The 17,688-nt window shown below is 44.1% G+C and overlaps 6 non-coding genes across 6 annotated transcripts; all 6 read left to right on the top strand.

The window, feature by feature from the left end:
* The first annotated feature begins 538 nt into the window (after positions 1-538).
* Positions 539-611, top strand: trnaf-gaa (transfer RNA phenylalanine (anticodon GAA)). Its single transcript has one exon. It is a non-coding gene; the product is annotated as a tRNA-Phe (tRNA).
* Positions 612-9,480: 8,869 nt separating this feature from the next.
* On the top strand, positions 9,481-9,553 carry trnaf-gaa (transfer RNA phenylalanine (anticodon GAA)). Its single transcript has one exon. It is a non-coding gene; the product is annotated as a tRNA-Phe (tRNA).
* A 934-nt stretch (positions 9,554-10,487) lies between these two features.
* Positions 10,488-10,560, top strand: trnaf-gaa (transfer RNA phenylalanine (anticodon GAA)). The gene has a single exon. It is a non-coding gene; the product is annotated as a tRNA-Phe (tRNA).
* Positions 10,561-14,740: 4,180 nt separating this feature from the next.
* On the top strand, positions 14,741-14,813 carry trnaf-gaa (transfer RNA phenylalanine (anticodon GAA)). The gene has a single exon. It is a non-coding gene; the product is annotated as a tRNA-Phe (tRNA).
* Positions 14,814-15,711: 898 nt separating this feature from the next.
* On the top strand, positions 15,712-15,784 carry trnaf-gaa (transfer RNA phenylalanine (anticodon GAA)). The gene has a single exon. It is a non-coding gene; the product is annotated as a tRNA-Phe (tRNA).
* A 447-nt stretch (positions 15,785-16,231) lies between these two features.
* trnaf-gaa (transfer RNA phenylalanine (anticodon GAA)) lies at positions 16,232-16,304 on the top strand. Its single transcript has one exon. It is a non-coding gene; the product is annotated as a tRNA-Phe (tRNA).
* The last annotated feature ends 1,384 nt before the right edge of the window (positions 16,305-17,688 follow it).

Raw genomic sequence — 17,688 nt, forward strand, 5'->3', positions numbered from 1 at the left:
GAGGAGAATCACAGTTCTGCAGAAACAGGAATGGTGAGGTACAGAGCAGGGGGAAGTATAATGTCATAGATACCGGAAGGATAAGGTTTTACGTAGAGGAGACACAGGGATAGTGAGGGACAAGGCAGAGAAATATATAATGCTGCAGATACTGCAACGGTGAGGTACAAGGCAGAGGAGGAGTAAAACCCTGCAGATGCTGGAACAGTGAGTTGCCAAACAGAGCAGAACCAAAATACTGCAGATACAGCTACGGTGAGGAACCAGGCAGGTGAGTATACAATACCGCAGATAGTGCAATGGTGAGGTACAAGGCAGAGGAGGAGCAAAATACTGCAGATAGTTCCACAGTGAGGTACAAGGCAGGTGAGTAAACAATACTGCAGATGATGGAACGGTGAGGTACAAAGCACAGGGAAATATAATATACTGCAGATGATGGAACAGTGAGATACAAAGCACAGGGGAATACAATACTGCAGACGCTGTAATGGTGAGTTAAAGAACAATGGAGAATAACAATGCTGCAGATATGTCAACTGAAATAGCTCAGTTGGGAGAGTGTTAGACTGAAGATCTGAAGGTCCCTGGTTCAATCCCGGGTTTCAGGCAGTGGGACTTATTTATTGGACTCAACGGTACCGCAGTGGTCTGCGTGACACTATTACAGCGCAGGGTGTCAGAGTTCGGAGTTCAATTTTGATGTTCTGTGTAAGTTGGTAAGTCGTTCCCATCTTCCCACCTCCATTTCCTCCAACTGGTCTGGTTTTCTCCCACAGTCCAAAGACGTACTGGTTAGTAGGTTCATTGTTTTTTTTTAAACCATCCCACCATTAGGTTAGGGTTAAATCAGAAGTTCCTGAGTGGCACAGCTTGGTGGGCTGGACAGACCTGTTCTGCTCTCTATCTCTGAATAAAATAAAATAAATAATATTCTGTGATGGTGAGGGACGAGGGAGAGGAGATTCACAATACCGCAGACAGCAATGGTGAGGTACAAGGCAGAGAAGGTGCAAAATACTGTAGATGCTGGAACGGTGAGGAAACTCAATACCGCAGATAAAACAATTGTGAGTTACAAAGCACAGGAGAAATATAATTCTGCAGATACAGGGATAATGAGGTATAAAGTACAGAAGAAATATAATTCTGTAGATACAGGAATGGTGAGGTTAATGCAGAGGAGAACCACAATTCCACATTTACTGGAATGTTGAAGCTCAGAGCACAGGAGAAATACAATACTGCAGAGTCTGGAAAGGTGAGGTACGAAGCACGGGGAATACAATACCACTGATGCTGGAGCAGTGAGGTACAAGGCAGAGGAGAAATAAAATACCGCATACACAAGAATAGTGAGTTTTAAAGCACAGTCGAACTACAATACTGCAGATGATGGACCGGTGAGGTGCAAATTACCTGGAAATACAACAGTGCAGACGTTCGAATTGTGAGGTATAATGTACACATGTTGACGCGTGGCCAAGTGGTTAGGGCATCGGTCTAGTGATCTGAAGGTCACTAGTTCGAGCCTCAGCTGAGGCAGCATGCTGTGTCCTTGAGCAAGGCACTTAACCATTGCTCTGCGATGACACCGGTGCCAAGCTGTATCGGCCTAGTGCCCTTCCCTTGGACAACATCGGTGGCGTGGAGAAGGGAGACTTGCAGCATGGGCAACTGCCGGTCTTCCATACAACCTTGCCCAGGCCTGCACCCTGGAAACCTTCCAAGGAGCAAATCCATGGTCTCACGAGAGTAACGGATGCCTATAAAAAAAATGTACAAGAGACATACAATACTGCAGATGCTGCAATTAGTCCGTGAGCCAGGACCCCAAATTTGGGCCACTGGTACCATCTGGGAGGAATATTTCTTATAGTGATTTTTGGCAAGGTATACACCCCTCGTGCTAGAAAATATGTGATAGCATTGCAGCGATGGTAGCTTTCTGTGATCCCATGGTGCTTTGCCTATGATAAGATGAATTATGTCCCCTTACTTTGCTCAGATGATGAACCTCCTAGAGAATAATCCTTCTGTGTATGAGGCCTTCAAGACAGGCCAATTCTCAGTGCAGCTGTCCGGTAACAACCCCTTTGAGCAGATCCCTGTGGACCAGGCTATTGAAGCCACAGTGGACAAAGACACACAGACTCCTGGAGGCACATCACGGTTCAGCCTGAATGCTGGAGCTATCAAGCATTACTACATAACAGCTAAGCACCACAGTGCATTCCTGGGACAGTTAAGGGAGATGGTGCAAGGCAACAAATCAGAGCTTTGTCATGTGGAGCCACGGTGGCCAAGAATCCAGAAAGATGAGGAAGCAGCTTCAGCAGTGGTTAACCTCATACATGAATGGGTCACATATTACCCATTTGCAGAGAAGTGGGACCTCGTTAGCATCTCTACGGCAAAGGCAGCCCCCAAGGACATTGCCTCCAACCTGATGAAGGCATATGAGATTGGTGAGCAATGCTGTACAACCTTCAAGGATGAGAGACTAGAGGAAGACCCACCAGCAAAGAAATACCATGACCCAATGAAAACCAACAAGCTGAAAACATTCAGTGATATGTGTAGGAAGAGAAGTGAAATCAAGTGGGAGGGCGATCATCTTGAAAGCAGACAGGTCTTTGTTTGGACGCATCACAGCGATGGCACAAGGGTGCAGTCTACGTATGGAGGATATCCTTTCTCATCCCCTTGGACCATTGCCCTGGGCCCTGTCCACACCAGGAGGATTGCTGAGAAAGACAAATAAAGCTACTTTAGCCACAACCTTGCAGAAAAATGTAGCAGTAGAAGAGCAACTCCCAGGAAACTCTGCTACAGTGGCTGATGGAATGAACTTGGTTCAAAGAGTGAAAAGTGATCAAGTTATGTTCAGAGATGTTGCCATAACAATTCTGGGTATGGCTCTGAGGGAAGGCAGTCAGAGTAGCAGAATAGATGCTGTGTTCGACACATACAAGGAGAACTCTATCAGGAATAGTGAAAGATCTCTACGGGGTGAAGAGACTGGTCATGAGTTGCAAGGTATCACAGGCACACAGATGGTGAGGCAGCGGAGGAGCTTCCTGACCAAAGTCAGTAACAAAAATAGTCTCATTAGCTTCATAGTCCATGAATGGAGAAAGACGGAGTACAGAGCAAAGCTACAGGAGAAGATTTTGTATGCAACTGTGAATGACAAATGTTACAGAATCACATCTCAAGACAGTGAGGAAGTGTCAGCTCTTCAGTGTCAACAAGAAGCAGACGGCCGCCTACTTCTCCATGCTGCCCGTGCCACGAGAAGGGCACAAGTCTGTAGTGATCTGCTCAGAAGATACAGATGTCTTTATCATGTCTTTAGCATTTCATGACAAGATTGAGGCCCCATTGTTCCAGAAGTGTGGCACTAGAACCCGTACAAATAGTCATAGTCATACTTTATTGATCCCGAGGGAAATTGGTTTTCATTACAGTTGCACCATAAATAATAAATAGTAATAAAACCATAAATAGTTAAATAGTAATATGTAAATTATGCCAGTAAATTATGAAATAAGTCCAGGACCAGCCTATTGGCTCAGGGTGTCTGACCCTCCAAGGGAGGAGTTGTAAAGTTTGATGGCCACAGGCAGGAATGACTTCCTATGATGCTCTGTGTTGTATCTCGGTGGAATGAGTCTCTGGCTGAATGTACTCCTGTGCCCAACCAGTCCATTATACCACAGTACCTGCTGAACCATGTCTACGCCCACCTGGACAAGCCAGCGAGCACTGTGAGGGTCATGTTTTTTGATTTCTCCAGTGCGTTCAACACCATCCGCCCTGCTCTGCTGGGGGAGAAGCTGACAGCGATGCAGGTAGATGCTTCCCTGGTGTCATGGATTCTTGATTACCTGACCGGCAGACCACAGTACGTGTGCTTGCAACACTGTGTGTCCGACAGAGTGATCAGCAGCACTGGGGCTCCACAGAGGACTGTCTTGTCTCCCTTTCTCTTCACCATTTACACCTCAGACTTCAACTACTGCACAGAGTCTTGTCATCTTCAGAAGTTTTCTGATGACTCTGCCATAGTTGGATGCATCAGCAAGGGAGATGAGGTCGAGTACAGGGCTACGGTAGGAAACTTTGTCACATGGTGTGAGCAGAATTATCTGCACCTTAATGTGAAAAAGACTAAGGAGCTGGTGGTAGACTTAAGGACAGCTAAGGTACCGGTGACCCCTGTTTTCATCCAGGGGGTCAGTGTGGACATGGTGGAGGATTACAAATACCTGGGGATACGAATTGACAATAAACTGGACTGGTCAAAGAACACTGAGGCTGTCTACAAGAAGAGTCAGAGCTGTCTCTATTTCCTGAGGAGACTGAGGTCCTTTAACATCTGTCGGACGATGCTGAGGATGTTCTACGGGTCTGTGGTGGACAGTGCTATCATGTTTGCTGTTGTGTGCTGGGGCAGCAGGCTGAGGGTAGCAGACACCAACAGAATCAACAAACTTATTCGTAAGGCCACTGATGTTGTAGGGATGGAACTGGACTCTCCCATGGTGGTCTCTGAAAAGAGGATGCTGTCTAAGTTGCATGCCATCTTGGTCAATGTCTCCCATCCACTACATAATGTACTGGGTGGGCACAGGAGTACATTCAGCCAGAGACTCATTCCTCCAAGATGCAGCACAGAGCGTCATAGGAAGTCATTCTTGCCTGTGGCCATCAAACCTTACAACTCCTCCCTTGGAGGGTCAGACACCCTGTGCCGATAGGCTGGTCCTGGATTTATTTCATAATTTACTGGCATAATTTACATATTACTGTTTAACTATTTATGGTTCTATTACTATTTATTATTTATGGTGCAACTGTTCATCCCAGTTTGGCAAAAGAATAAATCAAGGAAGGTAGTGCACCCGTGGCTGACAAGAGAAATTAGGGATAGTATCAATTCCAAAAAAGAAGCATACAAATTAGCCAGAAAAGGTGGCTCACCTGAGGACTGGGAGAAATTCAGAGTTCAGCAGAGGAGGACAAAGGGCTTAATTAGGAAGGGGAAAAAAGATTATGAGAGAAAACTGGCAGGGAACATAAAAACTGACTGTAAAAGCGTTTATAGATATGTGGAAAGAAAAAGATTGGTTAAGACAAATGTAGGTCCCCTACAGACAGAAACAGGTGAATTGATTATGGGGAGCAAGGACATGGCAGACCAACTGAATAATTATTTTGGTTCTGTCTTCACTAAGGAGGACATAAATAATCTTCCAGAAATAGTAGGGGACAGAGGATCCAGTGAGATGGAGGAAGTGAGCGAAATACATGTTAGTAGGGAAGTGGTGTTAGGTAAATTGAAGGGATTAAAGGTGGATAAATCCCCAGGGCCAGATGGTCTGCATCCCAGAGTGCTTAAGGAAGTAGCCCAAGAAATAGTGGATGCATTAGTGATAATTTTTCAGAATTCTTTAGATTCTGGACTAGTTCCTGAAGATTGGAGGGTGGCTAATGTAACCCCACTTTTTCAAAAAGGAGGGAGAGAGAAACCGGGGAATTATAGACCGGTTAGCCTAACATCAGTCGTGGGGAAACTGCTAGAGTCAGTTATCAAAGATGTGATAACAGCACATTTGGAAAGCGGTGAAATCATCGGACAAAGTCAGCATGGATTTGTGAAAGGAAAATCATGTCTGATGAATCTCATAGAATTTTTTGAGGACGTAACTAGTAGAGTGGATAGGGGAGAACCAGTGGATGTGGTATATTTGGATTTTCAAAAGGCTTTTGACAAGGTCCCACACAGGAGATTAGTGTGCAAACTTAAAGCACACGGTATTGGGGGTAAGGTATTGATGTGGATAGAGAATTGGTTGGCAGACAGGAAGCAAAGAGTGGGAATAAACGGGACCTTTTCAGAATGGCAGGCAGTGACTAGTGGGGTACCGCAAGGCTCAGTGCTGGGACCCCAGTTGTTTACAATATATATTAATGACTTGGATGAGGGAATTAAATGCAGCATCTCCAAGTTTGCGAATGACACAAAGCTGGGCGGCAGTGTTAGCTGTGAGGAGGATGCTAAGAGGATGCAGGGTGACTTGGATAGGTTAGGTGAGTGGCCAAATTCATGGCAGATGAAATTTAATGTGGATAAATGTGAGGTTATCCACTTTGGTGGCAAAATCAGGAAAACAGATTATTATCTGAATGGTGGCCAATTAGGAAAAGGGGAGGTGCAATGAGACCTGGGTGTCATTATACACCAGTCATTGAAAGTGGGCATGCAGGTACAGCAGGCGGTGAAAAAGGCGAATGGTATGCTGGCATTTATAGCAAGAGGATTCGAGTACAGGAGCAGGGAGGTACTACTGCAGTTGTACAAGGCCTTGGTGAGACCACACCTGGAGTATTGTGTGCAGTTTTGGTCCCCTAATCTGAGGAAAGACATCCTTGCCATAGAGGGAGTACAAAGAAGGTTCACCAGATTGATTCCTGGGATGGCAGGACTTTCATATGATGAAAGACTGGATGAACTAGGCTTATACATTGGAATTTAGAAGATTGAGGGGGGAATCTCATTGAAACGTATAAAATCATAAAGGGATTGGACAGGCTAGATGCAGGAAGATTGTTCCCGATGTTGGGGAAGTCCAGAACGTGGGATCACAGTTTGAGGATAAAGGGGAAGCCTTTCAGGACCGAGATTAGGAAAAACTACTTCACACAGAGAGTGGTGAATCTATGGAATTCTCTGCCACAGGAAACAGTTGAGGCCAGTTCATTGGCTATATTTAAGAGGGAGTTAGATATGGCCCTTGTGGCTAAATGGAGGGAAGGCTGGTACAGGGTTCTGAGTTGGATGATCAGCCATGATCATACTGAATGGCGATGCAGGCTCAAAGGGCCGAATGGCCTACTCCTGCACCTATTTTCTATGTTTCTATGTAACGAAAACCAATTTCCCCCTGGGGTCAACAAAGTATGACTATGACTATGATTATGTAGTGGATGGGAGACATTGTCCAAGATGGCATGCAACTTAGACAGCATCCTCTTTTCAGACACCACCGTCAGAGAGTCCAGTTCCATCCCCACAACATCACTGGTCTTACGAACGAGTTTGTTGATTCTGTTGGTGTCTGCTACCCTCAGCCTGCTGCCCTAGCACACAACAGCAAACATGATAGCACTGGCCACCACAGACTCGTAGAACATCCTCAGCATCGTCCGACAGATGTTAAAGGATTTCAGTCTCCTCAGGAAATAGAGACGGCTCTGACCCTTCTTGTAGACAGCCTCAGTGTTCTTTGACCAGTCCAGTTTATTGTCAATTTGTATCCCCAGGTATTTGTAATCCTCCACCATGTCCACACTGACCCCCTGGATGGAAACGGGTCACCGGTACCTTAGCTCTCCTCAGGTCTACCACCAGCTCCTTAGTCTTTTTCACATTAAGGTGCAGATAATTCTGCTCACACCATGTGACAAAGTTTCCCACCTTAGCCCTGTACTCAGCCTCATCTCCCTTGCTGATGCATCCAACTATGGCAGAGTCATCAGAAAACTTCTGAAGATGACAAGGCTCTGTGCAGTAGTTGAAGTCCGAGGGGTAAATGGTGAAGAGAAAGGGAGACAAGACAGTCCCCTGTGGAGCCCCAGTGCTGCTGATCACTCTGTCGGACACACAGTGTTGCAAGCACACGTACTGTGGTCTGCCAGTCAGGTAATCAAGAATCCATGACACTAGGAAAGCATCCACCTGCATCGCTGTCAGCTTCTCCCCCAGCAGAGCAGGGCGGATGGTGTTGAACGCACTGGAGAAGTCAAAAAACATGATCCCCACAGTGTTCGCTGGCTTGTCCAGGTGGGCGTAGACACAGTTCAGCAGGTAGACGATGGCATCCTCAACTCCTAATAGGGGCTGGTAGGCGAACTGGTGACTTATAGGCTTGTAGACATCAGGAAGGTTGCTGCCACTGTTGGCATAGAGGTTTGTAGGGCTCTGATCGGGTTTCACGCATACATAGGATGTGACACTAAGCGCTTTTGCAGGCAAAGGGAAGACAAGTGCCCTAAAACTTCTGACCAGCAACAGGGAAACTCAGGACACATTCTTAGAACTGGGTCAGGAATGGGACCTCTCCCCAGAACTGATGGACAAACTGGAGGTATTTACATGTCTCCTGTATGCCCCAAAAGCATCAACCACCAAGGTGAAAGGGCTCAGGTATCACCTTTTCTGTGCCAAAAAAGGTGAAATCGAAAGTCATCAGCTCCCACCATGCAAGGACTGCTGAACAAAACATGCACAGCGAACCAACTACCAGGCTGATATATGGAGAAGATGTTTGGAGAAGGACCCACGAGTGCCAAGTCCTGTTGGCAGAGGATGGAAGATGGAGAGAGAAGAGGAAGCTGAACAGTTGGTGGTGCATTGGATGGAAGGCCAGCCAGCACCCAATGCCGTCCTGGATCTACTGGCCTGTAACTGTCTGAAAAAATGTTCACTCCCAAGATGTATGTGTGTTCCAAATGAACTCAGGCGTACTGACATGTGTAGACTGGCAGATTGTGAGAACCAAGCATCCACCTCAGAGAGTGTGGAAAGTTCAGATAAAGATGTGGAAGACATCGAACACTTGAAAAATTATTATGATTATTAATAGGTTATGAAAGTATGGAAAACAGTATTTGATTAAATATATTCATTTTACAACCAAATGGAGCTTAGGTTATGGCTGTGTGGAACCCCATATTTGAATTATTGTACTGTAATTCTATATGTTATGACAAAAGCTTAAGATTGTTTTGATTTGATACAATATCGAAAATATCATGCCTGATAAAAACTCCAGAAATCTCTCCAAATGAGGTTTTTCTGACCTTTTGGGGGGGGGGGGGAGATAACATTTTCTGCTGTACTGATGTTAATATGGAATATATACAAAAAATGATTGCTTATTTGAATTCCTCAATAAATTCTCCAGAAATCCATGTGATTATGTGTGTCCTATGTTTTTTATTGACTTTTCCAAAATAAACAACAGACAAGTATTTTTCTGAAAATGAAATGATTCACTCTACTGAAATTGGGCACTGTACTGCAAGTGCCACAAATGACATAGCTTTCAATGTAGAATTTTATAACAACATTAGATGAAAAGTGCTTGAACTCAGCTATCACTGTGACAAATTTCAATGCTGAGGGATCACGGATGACAAAATACCACTAGGTTGAACATGTATTTTGTACTTTATATTGGCCACTTTTCAGAAATGCTTATTTTAGGGTAGTGTTATAAAATGCATGATAGCACACATAAAGCTACCACTAGTGCAATGCTATCATATATTTCCTAACTATAGAGATGTATAGCTTGCCAAAAATCACTAAGCGCATTAATTCCCCTCAGATGGTACCGACCAGCCCCACTGGCTCACGGACTAAATGGTGAGGTACATGAAAGTGGAGAGCAACAATACTGCAGTGTGTCAGCCGAAATAGCTCAGTTGGGAGAGCGTTAGACTGAAGATCTAAAGATTTCTGGTTCAATCCCGGGTTTTGGCACCGGGACTTACTTATTGGGCACCATGGTAACAGCAGTTAGTGCAACACTACTGCAGCTCATTTGATTTTGGGGTTCAATTCTGACATCCTCTGTAAGTAGGTTTGAACATCCTTCCTGTGTGCAGATGGCTTTTTTCTGGGGTTTGCTCCCACAGTCCAAAGACGTACTGGTTAGTAGTTTAACTGATTATTTTAAACCATCCCACGATTGGGTTAGAGTTAAATCAGTGGATTCCTGGGCAGCATGAATCCACCGATTTAACCCTAACCCGATTGTGGGGCGGCACAGCCTGGTAGGACGGACTGGCATGTTCTGTACTGTGGCTCTGAATAAAATAACATAATGATATTCTGTACTGGTGGGGGGTCAAGGGAGAGGAGAACTACAATACCGCAGATACAGCAATGGTGAGGTACAAAGCAGAGGAGTGTACAATACTGCAGATAGAGGAAAGGTCAGGTTTAAAGCACGCGGAAATACAATACTGCAGATGCTGCAATGGTGAGGTACACGAGAGTGGAGTACCACAATACTGCAGCTGTGTCAACCAAAATAGCTCAGTTGGGCGAGCATTAAGGCTGATTTATACTTGTGCGTTCCTATACATTATTTCTGTTTTTGCATGATTTTAATCTATTCAGTATATGTAATATGGTAAATTGACTTATTTATTTATTATCATTACTTTATTCTTCTTCTTCTATATTATGTATTGCATTGAACTGCTGCTGCTAAGGTAACAAATTTCAGGACAGGTGCCGGTGATAACAAACACGATTCTGACTCTGAGATACTGGAATGGTGAGGTTTAAAGAAATACAATACTGCAGAAGCTGGAATGGTGAGATACCATGCAGAGGGAAATACAATACTGCAGATACAGGAATGGTGAGGTACACGAGGGTGGAGAACAACAATACAGCAGCTGTGTCAGCCGAGATAGCTCAGTTGGGAGAGCATTAGACTGAAGATCTAAAGGTCCCTGGTTCAATCCTGGGTTTCGGCACTGGGACTTATTTATTGTCACCGCGATAGCATAGCAGTTAGTGTGACACTATTACAGCTCGGAGAGTCAGAGTTTGGAGTTCAATTGTGGCATCCTCTGTAAGTTTGTACATCCTTCCCATGTACACAGTCCCTCTGTCCAAAGGCAGACTGGTTAGTAGGTTAATTGTATTTTTTAAACGGTACCACAATTAGGTTAGGGTTGAATCACTGGATTCCTGGGTGGAACAGCTGGGTGGCTCATACGAGCCTGTTCTACGCTCTATCACTCAATAAAATAAAATAAATAATATTCTGTAGTGGGGAGGGTTGAGGTGAAGGGCTTTAATAAGAAGGTTTTTTCACACGAGTCGTTGATTGTAGTGCTGTGCACATACAGTAGAATCATTCCCCTTCAAGTCAGGCAAAAAGCTTTAAAAGCCCAGTCTGCATAAAAGAGGGGAGTGGTCATCATCAGAGTGGTCTGAGTCAGGGTGGTAAGCCTGTACAAAAGCAACGGGTTGCACATGAACCCAAGCGGGACCAATATTCTTGTCGGCAGGTTTACTAGAGCTGTTGGGAGAAGTTTAAACTAATATGGTGGGGAATGGGAACCAGTGTGATAGAGCTGAGGATGAGCCAGCAGGTTTACAAGTCGATGATGGGTATAACATGAATGTAAGGAAGGACAAGCCAATGATTGGTTACAAATGCAGACCATGCAAAGAGTTCAATAGTATCACAGAGGCAAAATTCAAAAGGGTGAAGATTGCAGAACTGAAGATGCTGTATTTAATGCGCTGAGCATTCAGAATAAGGTGGATGAACTTGTGGAACAATTGATCGGTATGAAGTGGTGGGCATCACTGAGTTGTGGCTGAAAGAAGGTCAAAGTTCGGAGCTTAACATCAAAGGATAAACTTTGTATCAAAAGGACAGGCAGGAAGGCATAGACAGTGGTGTGGCTCTGTTGGTAAGAGATGGAATTATATCTTTAGAAAGAGGTGACATAGGGTCAGAGAATGTTGAATCTTTGTGTGTGGGGTTAACAAACAGCAAGGGCAAAAAAAAACCATAATGGGAATCATATATAGGCCTCCAAATAGTAGCCAAGATGTGGGTTAAGATTGCACAGGGAGCTGAAAAAGGAATGGAATAAGGGTAATGTCACAATTGTAAATGAGGGCAAACTAGCCAATAATATAAAGCAGGAACAATAGTGCAGACTATTACCTAAATGGAGAGAAGGTTCAAACATCAGAGGTACAGAGGAACTTAGGAGTCCTTGTACAAGATTCCCAGAAGATTAATTTACAGATTGACAGGAAGCAGTGAATCTGTAGAATGCACTGCCACAGACTGTGGTGGAGGACAAGTCCTGGGTATTTTTAAAGCAGAAATTAATAGATTCCAGATCGGTCAGGGCATCAAAGGATATGATAAGAAGGTAGATGTATGGATTTGAGGGGGTCCGGGATCAGCCATGGAATAACAGATCAGACTCGAGGGGCTGAATGGCCGAATACTGCTCCCATCTGTTATGGTCTCAGGCACAGAAAAGTTACAATACTGCAGATACAGCAACGATGAGGTACAAGGCTGAGGAGAACTACAGTTCTGCAGATACAGGAATGGTGAGGCACAAAACACAGGGAAGTACAATGTCATAGATACTGGAAGGATGAGGTTTTATGCAGAGGAGAACTAAAATACTCCAGATGCTGGAATAGTGAGGTACAAGGCTATTTGAATGAATTGCTTTAGCTTTACTGACGAAGGAGTGTATAATTTCAAATCAGCCATATATAGAATGTATGTCAATCTGCAATTTCTCTGGCTGTTTCTGATTTGTTGTCCTACTTTCATCTGAATCTGTAGATTAGAGAGCAGGTTTTAAGCTGGACAAATCGATTGTGGGCTTAGAGAGTCACCCAGAAAAATGTCTCCATTTATTTTGATAAGTGTTTGTTCTTTTTTGGTTGTTAATAGATAGGATTATAATGGCTAATGCTCCATCAGATGTTGTAGGAATTTGACAAGTATTGGGTGTAGTTCATATATATTCAGAACTTCAACTAACTGCCTGTCCTTTCCCAGTTTTCGATATTATTATTTCCTTTTCTTTCATTCTGAATTTGCAGTTTGTTTTCTTTTGCATACTGGTTGTTTGTCCGCCCTGTTGGATGCGATCTTTCATCGATTCTATTGTGTTTCTTGGATTTTTACTGTGAATGACCTCAAATGAATTTGTGTTGTATACGGTTACACATATGTACTTTGATAATAAATTTCCTTTGAACTTTGAATTCTGCGCCAACCCTTTGCCCCTCACTGCTGGCCTAACCGAAAAGTTACACTGCGACTCCCCATTCGCATTTGTCTACAACAGCACTCGTTCCGCCTCCAGGGGGAAATTACTCTGAATTCCCTTTCCCCATCACTGAGAATCACCCTACTAGCCCTTCAACACTCCCCCCCACAGTAATTCACTACCCCCTCCTCTCTCCAGCTCCCTCACCTTACCTGTATGGCCTGGAATGCAGGTTCGTTTAAACGGAGGCATTTGTTTGCCGTAGAATGTGGCAAGTTCCAACCCGAATAGTTTGTGTGCTGGACAGAGAGAGGCTCTGAGATGCTCCTTACTCTGGGGGATCACCTGGGAAATACCTGTCCCAGTCGACACTTCACTGACTGCTGCCAGGGTGTGGCTGCTGTGTGACATCACGGAGAGGGAGGTGTCCCATTGTGAGCTCACCAGAGTGGGACTGGCTTGTGTTGGGGAGGGAGGGTATTGAGTAGTTGTCCCAGCAACCCTCCCCATTGTTAAAACATAGTCTTGACCTGCCCTTTGCTCCCCTACAGCATCTCCCAGTCCCTCTTGATGTTGTCCACCCCATTCAGTTCTGGAAAAGGCATGTCATTCTCTCTTCTTCCTCCACTCATCAGACAAAATCCTGAAAAAACACATACTATCAGAATCAAGGACAGCTACTACCCTGCTGTTATAAGATTATTGAAATAAGATAGATTTGACCTTCACAATCTATCTCACGATCCACTTTCCACCTCATTGTCTGTCTGCACCGCACCTTCTCTGTAACTGGAACACTTTATTCTGCATTCTGTCATCATTTTCCCTTGTACTGTCTCTTTCTTTTTCAATCTTTTTATTAGTTTCATAATAATAAACATAGCATAGTAATGTTACAAAGTTATTGGGAATACATTGTTGTAATTGACATAGTTAAATATAAACCCAGTTGACACTTAAATGTTAAAACTCCCAATCATACAGGATGCAGATGAACAATATCAAAGAAAAAAATCTAAAAAAAATCATGAACAAGGAAAAAAAATAAAACTATAACCCCCCCAAAAAAACTAACCTAAACGGTATTAATCAACTAAACTAAAAAAAGACATGGGCTGTTATGTAATATCATAAAAAAAGAAAACATTAGCGTCGATGACTCTGCTCCTCTCAACAAATATTACAAAGAAATAGGATAAGTTTGGAAAAGGTCAAATTACATCATATGAAAATGTTGAATAAATGGCCTCCGGGTTTTTTCGAATTTAATAGAGGGATCATAAACAACACTTCTAATTTTTTCCAAATTTAAACACAGCATAGTTTGAGAGAACCAATGAAATGTGGTGGGAGGATTAATCTCTTTCCAGTTCAGCAAAATGGATCTTCTAGCCATTAATGTAAGAACCTTGTACTGTCTCAATTCACTGTTGTAATAAAATGATCTGTATGGATGGTATGCCAAAGAAAGAGTTTTACTGAACCTCAGTAGATGGAACGATAATAAAGCATTCTATATGGTTACTGTGTAGACAGAAGGAACTAGCTTAGTGAGACAACTGAGTAGCTCAGCACAGCATTGTGGGCCAAAGGGCCTGTTCCTGCAATATACTATGTTCTCTAAAAAAATGGCAGAGGAGTATACAATACCACAAATACAGCAACGGTGGGGCACAAGGCAGGTGAGTATACAAAGCAAAGATAGAGGTACAAAGCACAAGGAAAATGCAATTCTGAAGATGATAGAACGCTGATGTACAAAGCACAGGAGAAAATACAATACTGCAGATGATGCAACGGTGGAGTACAAAGAACAGGGGAATACAATACTGCAGATGCTGCAACAGTGAGATAAAGAACAGTGGAGAATAACAATACTGCAGATATGTCAGCCGAAATAGCTCAGTTGGGAGAGTGTTAGACTGAAGATCTGAAGGTCCCTGGTTCAATCGCGGGTTTCAGCACTGGGGCTTATCTATTGGGCACCATGGTAACAGCAGTTAGTGCAACACTGTTGCAGCTCATTTGATTTCAGAGTTCAATTCTGACATCCTCTGTAAGTAGGTTTGAAAGTCCTTCCCGTGTGCACGTGGGTTTTGTTCCGGGGTGCTGGGGTTTGCTCCCACAGTCCAAAGACGTACTGGTTAGTAGTTCAACTGATTATTTTAAACCATCCCACGACTGGGTTAGAGTTAAATCAGTGGATCCCTGGGCGGCATGAATCCACCGATTTAACCCTAACCTGATTGTTGAGACAATAATATTACAGCTGACAGCTACAGGGCGGCACAGGTTGGTGGGCCGGAGGGGCCTGTTCTGCCCTGTAGCTCTCAGTAAAATAAAATAAATAATATTCTGTACTGGTGAGGGTCAAGGGAGAGGAAAACAATGGTGAGGTACAAAGCACAGGAAAAATATAATTCTACATGCACAGTGATATTGAGGTACAAGGCAGAGGAGTATACAATACCGCAGATACAGGAATGGTGAGGTTAATGCAGAGGAGAAGCACAATTCCACATTTACTGGAATGTTGAGGCTCAGAGCACAGGAGAAATACAATACTGCAGAGTCCGGAAAGGTGAGGTACGAAGCACGGGGAATACAATACCACTGATGCTGGAGCAGTGAGGTACAAGGCAGAGGAGAAATAAAATACCGCATACACAAGAATAGAGAGTTTTAAATCACAGTAGAACTACAATACTGCAGATGATGGACTGGTGAGGTACAAAGCTCATGGAAATACAACAGTGCAGATGCTGGAATTGTGAGATACAATGTACAAGAGACATACAATTCTGCAGATGCTGCAATGGTGAGATACATGAGAGTGGAGAATAACAATACTGCAGTGTGTCAGCCGAAATAGCTCAGTTGGGAGAGCGTTAGACTGAAGATCTAAAGGTCCCTGGTTCAATCCCGGGTTTCGGCACTGGGATTTATTTATTGGGCCCCACTTTAGTGTGACTCTGTTACAGCTTGTGTTGCCAGAGTTCGGAGTTTGGAGTTCAATTATAACGTCCTGTGTAAGTGAGTTTGTAATTCCTTCCACTGTGCACATGGGTTTCCTGCCACGGTCCAAAGACGTACAATTAGTAGGTGAATTGGTATTTTAAATCATCACACGATTAGGGCGTGGTTAAATCAGAGGTTCCTGGTCAGCACAGTTTGGTGGGCCAAATGTTCCTGTTCTTCACTGGATCTCTCAATGAAATAAAACAAAAAAATTTCTGTAATGGTGAGGGTCGAGTGAGTGGAGGACGACAATACCGCAGATACAACAACAGTGAGGTTTAAAGTGCAGGGGAAGTACAATCCTGCAGATACAGGAATGGTGAGGTACAACACAGAGGTGAACCACAAAAATGGAGACTCATCAGCCGAAATAGCTCAGTTGGGAGAGCGTTAGACTGAAGATCTAAAGGTCCCTGGTTCAATCCCGGGTTTCGGCACTGGTACATATTTATTGTCACCGTGATAGCATAGCAGTTAAGGCCAAATTATACTTAGTGTGTTAAATCGACACCGTAGATGCGGTGTAGCCGCGTACCCTACGCTGTAGCCTGACGCGCACCTCCCCAAAAATGTAATTACGCGTCGCGGTGATGCAGACCGCACAACTGTGATTGGTCCGCTTGGTAGCGTCGCATTTCTTCCAATGCTGCAATAGCTTCCCATTGGGCGACTGAAGGGCAGGGAAGGAACTCTGGCTGCAATGCTTTCCATAAAGCTTTACAGACCTCCGAAATTACGGAGGACCCTGTGCTTGACGCCAGTTTGTAGCTAGCTGCTACAGTCTGTTGACTTCCACCTGAAGCTAAAACTCGAATGGTGACTGCCAGTCTCTGAGTATACTGTGCGTACACTGATGCGAAATAAATGGTTGGAGACGATGAACCAAATTGTCAAATCTACCTGCCGACATCCGAAAATATTTGAAATGCATTTCCTCGTCCATGTCTCTCAATGGCCGGACAAGCACAGAAAATTCACCCTCCTTCAGTTTCAGTCACCATTGTTTGAAGTTGAAACTCAACACAGTAGCATAGAAACGCAACCGCCAACTAGCGTTTTGGCGGTGAATTGCAGAGCGACGCAGACACACCAACGCACAAGTATAAATGCGTAGGCTACGGTGTAAGCTAGTGCGCACAAGTATAAAACAGCCTTTAGTCTGACACTATCCCAGCTCGTAGTGTCAGAGTTTGGAGTTCAATTGTAGCATTCTCTGTAAGTAAGTTTGTACGTCCTTCCCATGTACACAGTCCCTCTGTCCATAGCCAGACTGGTTAGCAGGTTAATTGTATTTTTTAAACCGTACCACAATTAGGTTCGGGTTAAATTGGTGGATTCCTGGGTGGAACAGCTGGGTGGGCCAGACAGGCCTGTTCTGTGCTCTATCTCTCAGTAAAATAAAATAAATAATATTCTGTAGTGGTGAGGGATGGGGCGAAGAGTTTCAATAAGCAGGAGGTTTTTCAGCATGAGTCGTTGAATGGAGTACTGTGCAGCTACAGTAGAAGCATTTCTGTTCAAGTCTGGTAAAAACCTTTAAAAACCCAGCTGCAAGGAGGCAGGTGTATGGAGTTGGGGGGGGGGTGCGAGATCCAGGATCAGCCGTGGTGGAGTGACAGAACAGACTTGGGGGGCTGAATGGCCTAATTCTGCTCCCATTTCTCATGGTCTAAGGCACAGAAAAGGTACAATACTGCAGATACAGCAACGATGAGGTATAAGGCTGAGAAGAACTACAGTTCTGCAGATACAGGAATGGTGAGGTACAAAGCACAGGGAAGTAGAATGTCATAGATACTGAAAGGATGAGGTTTTAGGGAG

Source organism: Mobula birostris, chromosome 22 (genome assembly GCF_030028105.1).
Source record: "Mobula birostris isolate sMobBir1 chromosome 22, sMobBir1.hap1, whole genome shotgun sequence".
NCBI classification, from domain to species: Eukaryota; Metazoa; Chordata; class Chondrichthyes; order Myliobatiformes; family Myliobatidae; genus Mobula; species Mobula birostris.